The sequence below is a fragment of the Sminthopsis crassicaudata genome, chromosome 1 (genome assembly GCF_048593235.1).
Source record: "Sminthopsis crassicaudata isolate SCR6 chromosome 1, ASM4859323v1, whole genome shotgun sequence".
NCBI lineage: Eukaryota > Metazoa > Chordata > Mammalia > Dasyuromorphia > Dasyuridae > Sminthopsis > Sminthopsis crassicaudata.
Window position 1 is genome coordinate 670628389 of NC_133617.1, and position 9682 is coordinate 670638070.

A 9682-nucleotide genomic window follows, 5' to 3' on the forward strand; every position below is an offset into this window, starting at 1 on the left:
GACCACCAAGGAAATTGTATAAACTTTAGTCTTCTCATTCTCACAGAGGCCTAAAATTTTTATTGCTTCTTCCCAGAGCTGTTGTGAAGAGAGTGCTATAAATGTCAAACTATAAAAGAAATAGGTGGTGCTACATCTACATGGGGCAGTGGGTACTGTGAGAGATAGAAAATCCTATCCAAAAATGACTTTTCAGAGACCTCTCGAAGTAAAAAGCAGAAAAGTTGTTTATTTAACAAATTCTCATGAGAACGAGCAATTCCACCGTGAGGAGGGAAAGAAAGAAAGCTCACGGTAGAAGGGCTAAAGAACTAGGAGAAGATATACAGTTTTTATAGGTTTAATTGCAAAAGGATTATCTCATGAGTTTAGGGAACATTAAGAGATAGGTGCCCCCCCTTCCCCACCAGCTAATTGAATGTCATCATATATCTCAAAAACTAAACAATTAGTAGCCTAAATATTGATAGCCTGGGCAGACATAAATGTCATAAAAAAATCTAAGCAATTAGTAGACTAAACATTGAACATACCTATGCAGGTCACAGGGACCTAGAGAAGATAGAATACAGAAAAGGGATTTAACATTGCTGTAAGTTCTTCACCATATCCTTACTTCATACTTGCTCCACACAGTACTGACTTGGAGTCAGAGATCCAGATTTCAAATATCAATTTTTACTCCACATACAAGCCACTTAACCTTTCTGAGCCTCATTTTCCCCATTTGTAACATGAGGGTTTGAACTAGAGGCTCTTTAAAGCCCATTCCAGCTTTAAACCCCCTAGTCTTTTCCTTCTTTTTCCAGGGCCCTTCTCTTCTCCCTGGACTCAGTATTTCTATCTTGGAAACAGAGTGGTTGTTGTTTCTATTTTTTTTTTTTTTTGTTTCCCAAAGCCAAGTCCTGTTGGTCTCCAAAGTGGTATTTACATGAAGGCTAAAAATAGCAACTCTTCATCCCAACGTCCAGGGTGTACTGCTAAGGGAATCAGGGGAGTAAGACCAGTAGCAGAAGAGATGCTGAATTTGCATCTCCATAATTGGAGCAATTTAGCTAATCCCTGATTCAGCCTCCTCTCCTCTCTTCCTCTTTAGCCTGGTCCTTCCTGTCTCTCTAGCTTCTTGCTGTATTTTTTCTTTAAGTAAAAAACTGGGACAGTTCAGGACTCTGTGTTGTATCTGTTTAAAGGCCTAGCGCAGAGAAACAAAGATAGGATTAGATGCCTACTTCTTCCTTACCCAGCCAACCCTATCTGCCACCTGTCTGCTTGAGTTGTGCCCAGCCATCTCCCTGTTCATCCTTTTCCCTTTGTTTTGCAAGTCCATCTCCCAGACAACACCTTGTTTTCCAGGGTCCTCATCACCAACTTACTTCATTGCCTTATCCCTATCTATTTGATCCCTGTCTCTAGTTCCCCTGTCCATCAGCCCCTTACTGCCTGCTATATTCTTATCTACCAGTCCCATGTGCTACCTGGCTAGCAGTTCCCTGACCACTGGTTCCTTTCCCAAAAGACCGACCTCTGTCAGACTCACCAGACCTCATTCTGCCAGTTTTTTGTGCCTATAAAATTTCTCCTTGCCAGTCTTCTTACCCATCCTTGGCTATGGTCCCTTACTCACCAGCTTCTCTATCTTCAGGGTATCTTTCTAACTAGCCCCCACATCTGGGCTCACAAGCAATAGAACACAAAATGGTAAGACCAATGGTCTAGGATTAGGTCATCACTGGGAGCTTGCTACCCAATTTTCTAGTTTATATTTCCCAGATGTATAGTGATCTATACATTTTAGGGCTAAAAGGAAATGAATTTTCCACTAGAATAAGCTTCCCCTTAGCCACCTCCCTCAGTCTATAATGTCTTTGTGTCTGATCTCCAAAGAAGGACCTGGGACTGTGTGTCTGTCCCTGGGCAGAAACTTTGTGAACAGATTTCAGCAACCTCATCAGCATATGAAAAAAGCATCTTTTAAGCATAAGAGAAAGTCATACATCTACAGACATGGAAAGTTGGAGGGACTGACACAGATTGAGTTAACTCCTGCCTAATGGAGTCCAGTTCATTCCTACTCTCCCTATCTGTATTACCAAAGTGGTAGCCCTGAAAGCAGAGCTTGGAAAACAGTGCCTGTGTGTCTAGCCAAAATTAGATCCCTTTGAATATAGTCCGCCGTAAGCACTGGTTTTAGATTCAGACAACCTGGAATCAGATTAAGATAACTTTTAACATTAGGGAAGGAGTAAAATATGATCTCCATTTTACAGAAAAAGAACTGGAGAAGTGAAGTGATTGCCAGTGGTCTCATAATAACAAGTATTGAAGCAAAAATTTGACTTCAGATTTCCTGACCCCATGTCTAACCTACAAGGGTCTTTATAAAGAATTATCAATGCATCATTTCTTAAGAAGCGTGAGTATCACCAAATATTCACCCAAAGCACTGGCTTTTGTGAGCCTTTGTCTTACCCTTCCCTTTCTATTATTCAATTTGATACACATTAAGTGCCTACCATGTGTTAGACATTGCACTAATAACTGAGGATACAAAAAGAGGCAAAAGACAGAACTTGCCCTCAAGGAGCTTACAATTTAATTGGATGAGACAACATACAAATAAACATATACAAAGCAAGCTGTATACAGGATAAATAAAAGGGGGAAAGCACTGGAATTGAGAGGTTCAGGAAGTCTTCCTGTGGAAGATATTTCAATCCTATTGGGGTGGATGTTGAAGGAGAGCCTAAAAGTCATGACCTGGGACATTAAAAAAGCACCAAAGTCTGGGCCAGACTTTCAAAATAAGTGAGAGTGGATTAAAAGCTGTATCTAAAGTCAAGATCACCCGAATTTAAATCTAGCTTCAGACAGTTACTAGCTGGGTAACCCTGATTGGTTGGTATTTATACTTTATTCTCTAAGAGGACCATGACTTCAGGAAGGTGATGCCATGACTTGCAAGTGAATTGGATTTAATCGAGGGAGAACCATGGGAAGTCACCAACCTTACTCTTTCCTCCAGTGGCAAGATATCGGTCAGGATGACTGGAGATGGGCCTGGATGCAGTAGGAGACTTTGGTCTTTTTAAGCTAAGTTCTTTCCCAGATCTGAGTTTGAGTGGGGCTGTACCCATTCAGTGATTAAAGCTAAATAAAAAATGAGGCAAAGAATGGATTCTCTTATCTAGTAAAACAAAATCTATTTGGAAGGAAGTAGAAGACCCTCAAAGTTTCTAACCAAAACAGAAACAATTGCTCTTTTCATCAGTTCTATTGTTTGGCTTACCCTGAATAAGTCACTTAACTGCCTCCTTTTCCTTGACTTGTACAAGCACCTAACTCCTAGGATGGTTGAAAACCTTAAACTGTTATGTTATATTATCTAATACACTATCCCCTCCCTAACAAAGGCCTAGATCTTATTTCACTTGAGTTAGTTGGTTATTATAATGCATAATTGTTGTGTAGTGAGAGGTATATTGGGCTTAAGAGTCAGGAGACCTGCATTCAAATCCTGGCTCTGTAAATTACTTTTTGTATGATATTAGGCAATCCCTTCTCATCCCTGGACTTTAGCTGCCTTCTGTGTAAGAGGAGCAAGTTGGAGTAAACAAATTTTAAAGTCCCATTATCTTTGTATAAGCACAAAAAACACATGAATCTGTAAAATGGGTAGGATACTACATCCTATTAAGTGAAAAAGGACTTTGTAAACCGTGAGTAGCAGTTCAAAAATTACAAAAGCTTTCAGACTTTGAGGATATAAAGGGCAGGTAACAGTTAGGGATATGTGTCTACTTTCAGACTTTGAGTGGGTCATTCTAAATTTGTGAGGGGCAAAATGAAGGGTCATTTGTATATGAAAGGATCAGAATATTTGATTGAAGATTGACAGAGATGAAGGATTTGTCCATGATTAGAGAAAGCTTTGGTATGAGGATTTAAAAATGGGAGACCTGGTCCTGTGAGAGTTGAGGAAAAAATTCCAGCTATGGAGAAAGAACTCGCTGCTGAGAATTTGTTTTTCACTTTTTCCCTTGTGCCTCTTGAATGGTCTAACAAGGGGAGTGGATCTTTTCTCTTCTCTCTGAAACCATGATATTGCCAGATTTTGAAGCAGAAGTATATGGCTACATTCAGGAGAGAAAATCCAGTTGTGAAGTTCTGTTAAATGTAGGTGTATAGTGAGAATAACATAGGATAAGCAGCTCCATTTTGTGACTAAGTACTTGTTATGTAAGTTATTTTTTCTGTATCAAGATAAGCTGTATAGTTTGGCAGTGATATCTGTCCACCAAAATTGGCAAATAATTCCTTGTGGCATGTGCCCCTCCCAAATTTTATAAACCACAGATAAATACCTGCTAATGATGTTAATTTTTATTGAGGAGTTCCATTTGTCATAAGCTTAACTAAGAGTCACCAATCAGAACTTAGATGTAATTTGTTAATGCCCTTAGCTCAAATATAAAGATCCATAGGAGGCCTAAGACATCAACCTACTTCTGTGTCCTGATAAACCCCTATTTTCCCTGAACTTAGAAATGCGAGCATGAGAGCAGCTGTGATTGACAGAGCCTTGTCATATTTCCTCTGTCTAGGAAGATTTTTGGAACCTTGTCATAAGCACCAGTTTAAGAAATGCTTACTAGGACCTTTAGAAATCAAGTTAGTGGTTTGTCCCCACAGGAACAAAACCTGATCTGATGTTTGCATCATGGAAAAGTCGATACGGTTTCATTGCATGCATGGTTGACTGTGAGTCTTACTAATGTACTGTCTGCCCTAATAAGCATACCTAATGGTAAACTGGTTTTATGCAAGCACCATATATCACAAGTTGGCAAGAGGAGTCCAACGACTATAACTATAATCTCTCTCAGGAGTTGTCAGACCCCAGAGTCTGTGGGGTAGGATGGTATGGGTTCTGGTTATTTAAGAGAACATAGCTGGAGTCCTCGTCCAGAATTTTAGCTGAATCTGAAGCTAAAGATTGGCTGTGATCCAGCATTGATGCCATGCAGATATCTAGTGATTCACCCAGCATAGGGGTCATACCTTCTGCAAGGAGCAACTGGAAAATACCAAGAGAACACATGGGAACATTAGTGCTGTAAATTGCCTGGGCCACACAGGTTTCCAAAATGCACTTCACCATTTGTGGACTCCTTGGACATCCACTTTCTACACTAACACTGGGTATATTTGCAGGACATCACACCATGGGTTTATGGGGGAGGTATTTTGTTGCTATTTTCTATTAAAAATGGAAATAATATTTTATTAATTAAATTAATAATAAAAATAATGGAAAATCATCACTAATACTGTTAACTGTTATCTTATTCTTCTCCTGTTTTAAGTCATTCATAAAATGTCTTTGTCTTGAGCTGTGTCCTCTGACTGCAAAATGAAATGCATTGATGAGAGGTTGAGAGTTAAGAGAGCAGAATTAGGATATTGGAACCTGGGGTATTTTACCCCAGGAAACCCAATCTGTAAGTGGCTGGTTGGGGAGAGTGCCAAAACCGAAAGGCTATAATAAACATCTCTGCTTCTGTAAATAAATACACGTGTCTCGGCCTTTTGTTCGGTTCTTTATTGACATTTTGTTGGTTGAGTTCGTGTAGATGTCACACATGGCCAGCCTTTTGGCTCCACTCTTTGATCTTAGAGGGTTTGTGACTCCCAGAAGCTATAGCATGGGTAAAGATGATAAAACCATTTTGGCAGATGGGCTAAACCAAGCTGAGAGTAACTGATAGTCCTCAAAGCCATTGGTGAGTAGGAGGATGTGATCCCCAAACATGTGAAGGCTTCTCCTGACAGAGTGGGTGATGGGAACAATTTGTCCTAATGGCCACAAAGCTAGAGCTTGGTTGGATGAAGAAGATGCTGAGGTTGTCCACTGCATCCTAGGCCATTGCCAGTCTTGCCCCCAGAGATGACTCTGGAAGAGACAATGAGGTTGATGACTTGGTATAATTCTGCCTCACCAATCCAATTCACATACAAATCAAATCATCACTTTGTGATGTCATAAATCCTCTGAAAACAAAGAGATTTTGGGTGGGGGGAAGGGAGGGAGAAGAAATTGGAACTCGAGGTTTTGCAAGGGTGAATTTTGAAAATTATCTTTGCATGTAATTTGAAAATAAAAATCTGCTGTTTAAAAAAAACAGAGATTTTGTAGATTCCATCTGGAGGTAAGATAAATAAGTTACTTTTGGAAAGTCCAATAATATATTACTATTTTTCAGCCTTAATTATTAATTTATCTCTGAAAAGTGGTAGATTCTAGAAATATTCCTTAAGCTTTTACCTGTTTAGTATGTAATCTAAGAATAGTCCCCTTCTTTTTAAAGATAAAGTATGATGCTTTCTATAGCTTCCTTGGAGTGATGGGTCCTTTGTTTCATTAATATTGTATGGATACTTTCTAAATCTGTAGTCTATTTTACTGTTTCAAAGTATGCATTATGGTAACGTTATCAATTGTTCTAAATGTAGTGGTCTCACTGTAGGATGCCAATAAATTTCTTGAAATATACAGTAACAGGGGCAGCTAAGTGGCAAAGTGGATAGAGCACCAGCCTTGAATTCAGGAGGACCCTAGTTCAAGTCTCGTCTCAGACACTTAACACTTCCTAGCTGTGTGACTCTGGGCAAGTCACTTAACCCCAGCCTCAAAAAAAAAAAAATATGCAGTAACAGTTTTCTCCTTGATAATTTTATGTTCAATCTGTCTTGCCTAGAGAAGATGAAGATATTTCTAATAATGATGATAATGAGAATAAAACAAGATAATAATATATAACATATATATATCTATATATCTATATATCTATATCTATATCTATATATATACATATATATATATATATATAAAACAAGTTACATAACAACAATAATGTTAAGGAATCCAAATTCATTGACTTAACACAGATCATGTAATGAAATATAGAAAATAATTGTCATTATTATTACTGTAACTGTTACCTAATCCTCATATTTTAAGAAATTAGATATGGATATAAATAGTCTGAGGATTATTTGCTATATTGTTACTCTCTTATATTTAATATTTCCTAGGTGATGGTTTAGTAGATAAATGACCATTGTAATTAAATAAGAATATTGAAATTCAAGCTCATCTCTTGTAGATTCCTTGAAAATATCTGAGAAAATTCCAATAGTAGACAACATGAGAGACCTTTTCTTCTTCCCTAATAACTTTAATTTCTTCTGCTAGGATGTCTATATTTCGAAAGTTTTTCCTTCTATGTTCTATAATTTAGAATTTTATGTAACTTTTGAGTTTTCATAAGAATATAGATTTGGAACTAGAAGAAACCATAGAAGTTGTAAAAGAGACAGCTAAACCTTGGACAAGTTATATGATTTGCCAAGGATCACAAGCTTAAAGTATCTGAGGTGGAATCTGAATTTAGGTCTTCTTTACTCAAAGTACAGTGATTCAGCCAATGTTACATCCAGGCCTGTCAGTGTCATCACTAGCTGGCCAGGATTTCAGGTTTCCTGCCAGGTCTAAGGGCAGGCTGGCACTTCCTAACTTTACCATTGCCCTCACCTTATATGACCAATGGGTTGGATTTTTAAAGGGTGGTTGTTGTTATTGCTGCTGCTGCCATTAATAGAATTAAATTGAAATGAGTGAACTAACAAGATGAAACCAAGCTCCAATAATTGACATTGCAATAACATTCCAGAGAGGACTTTTTGGATTGATCTGTGATTTGGTAAAAATTCTTCTTCCAGTTATTTTAGCCCATCTGGTTTCTTCTTGTTTGGCCCTAGCCTCCTAATGACTGAAAACTCATGCCAGGGCCAAAAAGTGAAGGAGGAAAGAAGCTGAGAGTTTGACCCCTAGGGCTTGAGAGAAAGGTGATCTGAGTAGAACCAAAAGGTAGGAAACAGGCTAAAACTTTAGCAAGCAGGCTTGATGGGAACATCTTGTAAATACATCCCCTAGTCCTAAAACAAACTATAGAGCCAGTTCAGTCCTTCCCATTTCGGCATACACAACTCAGAAACCCTAAGGTCAGAATGTTGTTATTTCAAATCAAGTATGATCTATTTTATCTGAGCCTGTGTTCAGAATCTCCCCAATTCTAAACTTTTTCTCCTGAGCCAAGTCAGGGGGTGCTCTTCTGTTTACTCAGACTAGAAGTTTCCTGAGAACAAGAAACAAATCTGTGCTTCTCAGACTCCCCAAAAGACTGAGAAGTCCTTGAGGACTCTCCTTTCAGAATATGAACTCTAAGGACAAATCTGACACACACTCTGCTCCTAGACTGTGTCCTCTCAAATCAGAATCTGGGGTTGATTCTTCGCTGTCTCCAGGGTTTTTTTTATTTTTTATTTTTTTCAGTTGTCCCCATAGTCTTTTGGTATTAAGGTTTGGGCATAGTAGTTTGCTCAGGGTAGATTTGATGATTTTTTAAAAAGTTTTTTAATGTTTTATTTAAGCTTTTAATTTTCAAAACATATGCATGGATAATTTTCATCACTCACCCTTGTAAAACCTTGTGTTCCAAATTTTTTCCCTCTCCTAGATTGCAAGTAATTTAATATATGTTAAACATGTGCAATTCTACTATACATATTTCCACAATTATTGTGCTGCATAAGAAATTAGATTTGATGATTTAAGCATGTGTTATGCCCCTTCACTCACCCTTTCCCCATCTGCCCCAGCCCTTCCTATCATTACATCAGAAATTTGTTACAGCTGCCATGAACATGCTTGCTTTACCCTTTTACAAAACAGGCTCTTAACCTGGATCAGGTCAGGGGATCTATGCACTTAAATGAGAAATTTAAAAAATTACACCTTGATTTTCACTAAATAAAGTTTGTATTTCCTTTGATTTTTAAAAAAATATAGTTCTGAGAAGGGGTCCCTAAGATTCCCCAGATTGCCAAAGGTGTAAATGACATTATCTTTGTGGACCTTGGTAGACAAAAATAGGATCATAGGGAGAGTCAGATTGAGGTTAGAGTTAATACCCACAAGGATCAGATTTGAATTTCCAGCTTAATCCAGAGTCCCCTCGGATCTCACTTCTGATGGAGAAAAGCAAAGGAGGCAGCTCCTGTCTGGTGCCAGGGTGGCCTCAGAAGGCCCATAGATAGACAGATTGCCTTCCCTTCCCCCCCACTTCAGTGACTTGGGAGAAGAGGGGTGGAGGGACCCTGGCTCAGGGACCTTTCCTCCAATCATCTTTGTTTACATTTTCTCCCCAATGAGCCCGAATTGCATTTCTATTTATGATTCAAGGGAGTTAAGGAGCCAGGACTGCGCAAGCCCTGCCCGTTCCCATGGTAACTTCAGATTTTTTTCACCCCCCCCAACACACACACACACACACACACACACACAGCAAACCAACTTCCTCAGCTCAATTCGGCTTTGGGGTGACTGAGAGATTAAGAGGAAGGCAGGCAGAAAGGACAGTCTCGGTCCATGCCCACCAAGCTGCAGGGAGAACAAGATCCCATTATTGCTAGGATAATCCCAGAGATACAGAATCAAGGATGAAAATAATCTCAAAGACCACCTAGTCCAATCCCTCAGTTTACAGATGGGGAAACTAAGGCACAGAAAGAAGAAGTGCAGATTGCCCAAGTCACCTAGCTAATAAGAATTGTCAGGAGTCTA

At 38.9% G+C, this 9682-nt stretch overlaps 1 long non-coding RNA gene across 1 annotated transcript in view; it reads left to right on the top strand.

The window, feature by feature from the left end:
* Positions 1-486: 486 nt before the first annotated feature.
* LOC141551552 (uncharacterized) overlaps positions 487-9682 on the top strand; it is a 51200-nt gene continuing 42004 nt past the window's right edge. The window contains exons 1-2 of the long non-coding RNA XR_012484897.1: positions 487-1698; positions 2268-2413. This is a non-coding gene — a long non-coding RNA (uncharacterized LOC141551552). The remainder of the gene's footprint in view (positions 1699-2267; positions 2414-9682) is intronic.